Raw genomic sequence first — 8,759 nt, forward strand, 5'->3', positions numbered from 1 at the left:
TAATACTCAGTTCAATTACACATTTTCTGACTGCAGTTCAATTACTCATTGTTCCGTCACGTTGTAACCGTCTTATATACACCAGACTACCCCCAATCTAGTAGTCTCCCGACAATTCACGAAGGAACAGGATATTTCTAGAAGGAGGTGGCGTGATACTAGTCACATGACCTCGCTGACGCAACAATATGAACTTCCAGTAGAAAATATTATTGTCTTCCTTTACACAGTGTGTTTCGCTATACAGCTTTCTTTCCCACGAGAATACACATGTGGAGTGATAGCAGACATATATAGAGTGAAAGGAATTTAACCACATTCCTTGACACAGAGCGTGAAACGTATATGTGCAAATCTTTTGAAACTTGTTGGTGAGTATGAAATCATCACATTACTAAATTCATGAAAAGAAACACTAAATATGCTTTGTGTACTACACTTTCTTTATTAATCTTCATATAGAATATAAAACTTGACGTTGTGTTGGAGTCACCTAGGATTCCCAAGTGAAGCCCCATCAATCTCTTACACTCAATAGCAGATCAAAAACTGGAGATCATGTCTCCATGAACAATGGACCTAGAAGAGTGCTCCCACTAGACTTTGCCACATTCTCGGATTTAGTCCTCACTATCACCATAGTTCCTTCATTTCAAAAAATTTCTTTGCATAAAAACATAACTTATAAATGTTACTGTACCAGAAAATCCACAGAAAGTGTAGCACGTTCAAGATAACCTTTGCAATAATTATTCTATGGTCATGGTGCCACAATTTACTTTTTCACTAGTCTGTGATATTCTACTGCACTGATATCTATTTAAAGTATTCACAGAGCACAGACTCGGGATTACTAAGCAAAGAATATATTTAATACAGATGCCAAAGGAAAATAACTAAATACAAGTGAACAAAAAATGTCTATTCACAAACTCTTTACACTAAAATAATATCCAGCTTAACGCCTGGCTTCTAATCTGATTGAATGTTTCTGGTTGCTGAGGAGAGAGCAAGATTGAGAGCTGAAGGCAGAGATCCAAGAAAATGGAGGTCCAAAACAACAACAAACAAAAAACAAACAAGAACCAGAATGATAGAAATACTCCACTTTTATTGTCAGACCTAAGCATGGATATATTATTGCACAATCATTAGTTTATATACCTCTATCATAGTTCTACATACAAAATATAAATGATTCCCAACAGTTTGTATGTATTTCTATATCATTTGTTTTAACGGGCTAACTTCTAAGACAGTCTATACAGAAGCACGTATATGACAGCTGGAGACTTATGAGCCAAGACTTTTGTTCACATCATTCCGTCAGTGAAAATATTAGTACATATTTATGACCTTCCAACATGTGGTTAACTATGTGTAGCAACAACATGGAAATTGATAAAAATGATTTTAATATGCCTGATAAACATATTTATTTGTATGTAAAGTGGAAGTGCTGTTTATCTATGTGCCTACCTTTTATGCCTACACTTTTTGATTGATCTCAGCTAAACTTGATACACACCCTGATGTCCCCCTAGGGAGTAATAGTAGAGTAGGGTGGGGTGGCATTCAGATCTGATTACTTATGTAAGTTCCCCTACCTCTTCCTAATGCTGTTGGAGTGAGAACTAGGCAAGAACTTCAGAAGTTGTGTGACAAATGCTTACCCATCATATGAAGACCATTTGCCTCAATCTGCTACTGGAAGTGTTTAGGTAGCAGACGATGGCTGGTGGTAGGAAACATGCATGTTGTCCATCAACTATTACTGTTGTAGCCTGTAAATCTCAGCTGGAAAGGTCATGGAACATATAGTTCAAATAATAATGTCATTATTAGAAAATTTTGGTGCAAGTAACCAATCCCATAATGATATTGTTATTTGCATCATATTTTCTGTGGGCCTTACTGCTTCGGTGAAATTTACAAGCTTATGGTGGCTGTAACTACGGGAAATGTGTGTTTGGTTCTACTAGCTATTGCAAGAGAAGCCCTATATCGTTTCAAGCACAACTCTTTTGACAGGATATTTCTGCATTAGCAAGGTTAAAATGACAACCATGGTAAGTCTTCATTGACATTCAGAATGAATAAGACTGACAGAAAACATAATAACAAAGTTGTATCGAGAAAAAATAAACTAGTCTTAATTAAGAAAGGACTTGTATCGCTGAAGTTCCTCGGAAAGAATTTATACCGGAAATTAACAAACAAGCAAATACGTAACAGACTTTCTGAAATATTTATCTGCGAGGGTTGTGAGACGTTTTCTGACGTCAGGAATGTCGCCTGCTTTTTCTAAGTATGCGTAAGGTGTGTATTTTGGGGGTCTATATGCTATTCTGATTGCTAGATTTTGTGGTTTTTGTATAATATTGTACTGAGTTTGAGATGCGTTTGTTGTCACCATGCTACCATATTCTACTAAAGGGCGAATGTATGTTTTATAAATTTTCATTATTGTTTTCGCTCGGCAACCTTTAATTATGTCTCCTATCTTCTTTAAGTAATGGATGCGTTTGTAAACTTTAACTAACGCTGTTTTAAAGTGGTCTGACCAGGTTAATTTACTATTGTATGTGACTCCTAGAAATTCTGCAGTTCTGGAGAATTTGAGTTCGGTGTCATTTAATTTTATTTTAACTTTCGGAAGAGATTTGTTTTTATGAGAGATCTTTCTGTTAAATAATATAGCTTTGGTTTTAGAGGCGTTCAGCACTACTCTCCATATATTACACCAGTTTGTTATAGTTATAAGAAATGTTAACCAATTTTTATAAAGAAGCCCCCCAGTAGCACAGCGGTATGTCTGCGGACTTACAACGCTAGAATCCGGGTTTCGATACCTGTGGTGGGCAGAGCACAGATAGCCCATTGTGTAGCTTTGTGCTTGATTACAAATACAAATTTTATAAATATAAAAATAAAATAACGCAAAAGGTGATGGGAAATATAGAGAAAATGATAATCTGAGTAAATATAAAACCTGACGAAGAGCGTTATCGTTAAATAAAATAATAGTTTTCCTTTCTGGACGGGACGTGTTTTTTGAACTACTTTTGTGTAGTGAACTATGTATAAAACGCATTGCAGTATGGCGCATGCGTAATTGATATACCTTGTTCGTCGCCATTGTAGGTGGAAGGAGGAGGAAGTACTACTGAGTACTATTACGAAGAAAATTAAGATTTCTGAAATTACGCAGACTTAAATTAGGCTAGAGAATTGGATGAAAAGTTCATTATATGATAGAAGACTAATTTACAACCAAAATTTTGAGGGTAAGGTGTAAATAAACTTATCGCAAATTAGCTGTTAAAGTCTTTGAATGCAACGACTCGAGTATCAAATACAATTTAGGCTGTTGTTGTTAAGTTTTACTGTGTTAGGCTATACCGTCAAGCCAGTGCAGTACAAAACTGCGTGTCTATCCCGCCATTTTGTATTAATCATTACGCGACAAAAGTGGTTTGAATCTTTAAAGTTTATTAAATTTGCCAGTTCTTCTTATTGACAGCGAAGTTAAAATTCAAATAAAACAATAAAAAACTAATAATCAGTGTTGAAAAATTAAAAATAATATGTTAATTCTTACGACAAAAATATGATTTGTAAATAACTTAAAATTGACACTGACCAGAAATTATAATTCACTTATTGCATTTAATTCACACCATAAGAATCGTTGTTCATGAATATTGAGGATGTAAATAACACCTAGACCATTACTATTAGTAACGTACAATGTGGCATGCCACATTCCATTCCCAGCTAGCTTGATCATGGTATTGAGTAAAACCTAAAGGCCTTGGCAGTACTGGATGTGGCAAATGTAGTGTATTATTATTACATATTCTTCTTTATTTTCACTCATAAGTGCTTAGAATTACTAATATAGTTTTCTTTCATTGATACTCTGGTTGCTTGATATGCTCTGGGAACATAAAGACCAGCTTGCTGTCCAACCAGATCTGAATGATACTCATTTGATAGTAAAGTTAAAATTGAAATAAGTAATTGATTTTAGAAATAATAATAAAAATAAATAATATTGCATTATTAATTCTTACACCCCCCTCCAAAATATGATTTGTAAATGACTTAAATCGATTAAAAATTACAGTCCACCCACCTAATCTACTTCATACAATAATATTAACAGTTATTATTTATGATAATTGATGATATAAGTAGCACCCACATAAACTACTACCAATACTATGTCTGTTATATTCCAGCCAGGCTGATGAGCCTTGGTATTACTATTAATTAGGATCTCATTGGCACTGAATATGACAAATGTAGTTTCACTCGTAAGTTCATAGAATTATAGTGTTATAAATAGTTAAAACGTACAAATTTTATCTAAAATATTTAGCTGTTTTTGGAAATATATAGGGAATATGTTGTGTTACAACTTACAGTGGAATAAAAATGTAAATCAGTAAATGGTAGAGCAGAGACTAGGTCTTTCCACTTCTTGTAGAGTTAACTTACTGCTATATTTTTGTGCTACATACAGCAAGGTCACTTGCATTTAAATACTAAAAGTAACACTAATAGAAATACAGCAGATGAATTGTGATTCCACAGTCATATTTCATCAAGTACTGTAATTACTAATAGTGGAAGTATGCTGTATACGACTGATTCTACTAGTACTACCCTAGTGGGTCTACGTTGGTTAACTTTAAATTTAGTCATTTTCTGCTCTTTATGAATAAAAAAAATACATTTTCACATGTACTGTAGTACTAGAAAATGTATCAATATATATTATGATGCCATCAGTCATTTTTAATTTTTTATTTGTATTCTATTCTGAAGCTTTTGTTTTCCATGCCCTCATTTCAATCTAAATCCACTTAACACAATTTTAATTATCACACCTATTTTTGATGTCGCCCTTATGAGTTATATTGCATCAGTGATATCTGTTGTAATGAAAGCTGTTTGAAGAGTGCAAAAAATATATTTTGGGTAAAAAAAATAACTAAGTACATCACAATACCTATTTGGAACTTCTCTTAATACTGCCTGTGAAAATGTACCATTTGATTTGAAAATTTATCTGAAAACTGATTAGTTAAGATGAATACTAAGAATACAGTAAGCTATGTGAAATGAGAATTAACATTCTCTACATGTATTTGTTACATTCAGTCTTTATCGGCAAGTGCCTGAATGTTTATTTAAAAACTTTTTCTGCTACAGCTGTTGTAAGTTTTACACTATTCCTGTCAAACACTTCACATGTAGCAAATTTAATGTAATTTGGTAATGTGGTAAAATGTGCCATACATTATTGCATAGCATCAGGAAAATTTAAGTTTTTGGACCTGTAAGACAATAGATAATCTGGTTGCAAAGTTGTGTTGCCTTCACTTTTCAAAATAATCATGAGAATTCTGTATATCATAGAATTTTCAGTTTACATGTACTGTAATTACTACTGTTGGATGGTTTTTAAAAGAAATTTTCATAAGTACATGATAAAATGAATCAAAGATAACTCAAATTATGGTTATTAAGTGTGAAATTTTTAAAGATTACATTAGTAGGAAATGTTAATGGCATGGTTTTGAGCTGTAACAGACAAATCCATGCACTACAACACTACATATAAGGTAAATATGCCCATCATAAGGCTACTATTTTGTATTAGAAGTCAGCCATTTATTTTGTTGGTAATTCTGTAATTTAAAAGTAAATACTAACATAAAAATATTGTCTTGGTTCTCATTTTGTTTCCAGTGGCTAAACGTCACATTAACATAAATTCATGTTTATGACATCAAATATGGAGTAATGAAATTTGTTCTCTCAATGGCAGTAATCGCTTCCTAACATAGTTCTGGTATTTCAAAATATTCTTAAGCTAAGAACAAAACCAGTGTTTTCCTATTGTTTAATTTTGAAATACTTCTAGGGTTTTTATGAAGTTACATACTACTATATATAATATCAAAATAGTGGGACTAACCCCACAGTGTACTTATTCAAATTGTCTCTTACCTGAGATGAACACGTATATACATCTATGAAAGCTTACATTGTGGAGATAACCACAAAGCTTTTTTTTTCCCCATAATTAAAAAATAATATTTTGGGCATATAATAGTTACAGCAAATGACCAAGCATTGAATTAATGTAATAGGAAAAATTTTGATTTCTGTGTGAGAATTACAGTGATTAAAATTTATAAATTTTAATTATTTTGATTCTCACACAGAAATCTGAATTTTATAGTTGTTCAAAACAATGTCCATTCAGAATTGTTCCTATTATGTTAATTTTGCTGAAAACTCATTAGTTAAAATTAATACTAAGATGACAGTAGGCTATATGAAATGGAAATTCACATTCTGTACATGTATTTGTTACATTCAGATTAACTTCTCATAAAAAGATTTTTTTTTTTTTTTTTCATTTTACACATGCTAATAGTGATATGGATGATGAAGCTGGAATCTTATATAGCTTTAAAATTATTGATTTTTCACTATTTAACCAATGGATCTTTACCCTATCTGGACTGGTCAGCACCTTTCAAAATTTAAATAAAAATAATAATTCTGACTATTTCAACAGTTCTTTACTCAAAAATATTTTGAATTGATATTATGTCAATCTGTAACAGTTATTTATTGTAACTTAAAAAATATATAAAAAACTGTTTAAACTTGCTTTTATGCACAGTCCTGAGGAGTCTTGCCATTAAACATCTCAATTTATTTAGAATTTCTATAAACATCCCAAAGCATAGATTTATATTTGCTATGGATCTACCATCCCTTGAGAATTTAATACTGTTTTCTTGATTTTCCTTTTCTATCTGATTTGATTAGTACAGAGTAAAGGTGGGTGATTAATGTAATTTGATAATTGATTAATTGTTCTCATTAATCATTTACATTCAGCTAATTTTATATTTCCATTAGACTTGGCTAGTTGGAATAATCTAAAATAGTAATAATTGGAAACAGTAATTGATTAAGCTTTACGAACCTGTACTAATAAAAAATGAGAAGTCATAATTGCATTACTTGATTTAGGTGATTAATTGGAATAATGAAGAACTAATAATCAAAAATTAATTTCAAGTAGTAATATTAAGTGATTTAATTGTAATTTTGGTTAATTGATTATGTGATGATGTACTTGCATAGGTAATGTTACACTGATTAATAAAGTTAATTGCCGAGCTTCATGGCAGTGTCTCATTCACACCATTTTATGACCTCCCAGTATATGATCTGAAAAATCACAGAAAAATGAAAGTGCTTTGAAAATATCTACAGACTAAGTTTCAACACACTGATAATAGGGATTCCCAGATAATTATAGTTTTTAGCCACGGAAGTGTCTAAGTGTGAAGTTGCAGTTGTGAATATATAAATCTCCCATAATCAAAAAACGAAATTATTATGCACAAAACAACAAATGAAAGAAGTCTACAGTACTATTATATGCTGAGTTTGCACCATTTATTTCAAGGCATTTGTATATTCCAACTAGTTGTAAAAAAGCCATATTAAGATCACCATGATTGATGTTTGTCTGCAAAATTCCAGCTGACGGCAGGTAAAAAAAAGGGGGGGATTGAAATTAAGTAAATGATACATTGCTTTGACAACAGTTTGCATTACATCATAACAGATAGTTCTATCAATCATGAAACCAATGTTAATGTAAAATCTCTCCTTTACTTTAATTGGTTTGATTGTTTCATTTCATTTATCAATATAATATAAATTCATGCATATAGGTTTTGAACTAAAGTATTTTGTTAAGTATACAATTTATCTCACCTTGTCAAGTATCGTGCAATGTCACAAATTACCTGGTAAAGCAATTTTATTTGCATTGTTTCAGTTAGATGTTTGTGTGGTATAAAATGTCAATTTACAGGTAGGATTATTAATAGTTTTTCATTAATTATTAACTACATAATTCAAATTGCAATGTAAATCTACTAAGTTTTTACTGTGGAATCTAATGGTGTGTCATGTTTTTGCTATTTAAAATTTAACAAAACCCCATACTGATAGGGCAGATTATAAACTATTTACCTCAGTGTAGTGAACAAAGTGGTGCAAGAAGTAATTTGTGTTTTTTGTGAAAGTGGTTATATGTAGATACTACAGAGAATAACAGAGTTTAGAAGTGTTGGTAACAAATAACAGATCTAGGATTTTTTTTAGAGGCTCTTTTTCATTTCTGAAAATGTTTGTTAAGTTATATTTGTGTGAAAGCTTTGAAAAGTTCCTGTATTACAAGGCATAAGGTAAGCCTAGTTATGTTTAGAGATTACGTTGGGTGATGGCAAAATATTCCAGTGACTCAAATCCTTATTTATTGAATGTTATTTTTAAGTCTATCATATTCAAACAATCTATATAACTAGAATTTATATAATTAACCAAAAAAGGATTTTAGGTTGTATCTACAAAAATATTGAATACAAGTCTAAAGAAGCTATACTTTTATTGTACAGGTCACAGGTTAGACCACATTTGGAATATTGTGTTCAGTCCTGGGATTCTTACTTTAGGAAAGACATTGAATTCTTGAAAAGGTTCAGAGAAGGGTTACTAGAATGGTGCCTGGGATGGAGGGGTTGTAATACAAGGAGAGGCTGAAATCTCTAAAATTGTTTTCTGTTGGGAAAAAAAAAAGTTAGGGGGGATCTTATTGAGGTATTTAAGATTGTAAAAGGAATTGATAGTGTTGATGCATCATCTTTTTTCAT

The 8,759-nt window shown here is 31.6% G+C and overlaps 1 protein-coding gene across 3 annotated transcripts in view; it reads left to right on the forward strand.

Moving 5' to 3' along the window:
- The first annotated feature begins 3,126 nt into the window (after positions 1 to 3,126).
- Positions 3,127 to 8,759, forward strand: part of LOC106469273 (RNA-binding protein 12-like) — a 61,884-nt gene continuing 56,251 nt past the window's right edge. For all 3 annotated transcript variants that reach the window (XM_022397747.1, XM_022397745.1, XM_013929758.2), the window contains exon 1: positions 3,127 to 3,287. The gene's annotated coding sequence lies outside the window, so the exon portion shown is untranslated. The remainder of the gene's footprint in view (positions 3,288 to 8,759) is intronic.

Source organism: Limulus polyphemus, unplaced genomic scaffold (genome assembly GCF_000517525.1).
Source record: "Limulus polyphemus unplaced genomic scaffold, Limulus_polyphemus-2.1.2 Scaffold3389, whole genome shotgun sequence".
NCBI classification, from domain to species: domain Eukaryota; kingdom Metazoa; phylum Arthropoda; class Merostomata; order Xiphosura; family Limulidae; genus Limulus; species Limulus polyphemus.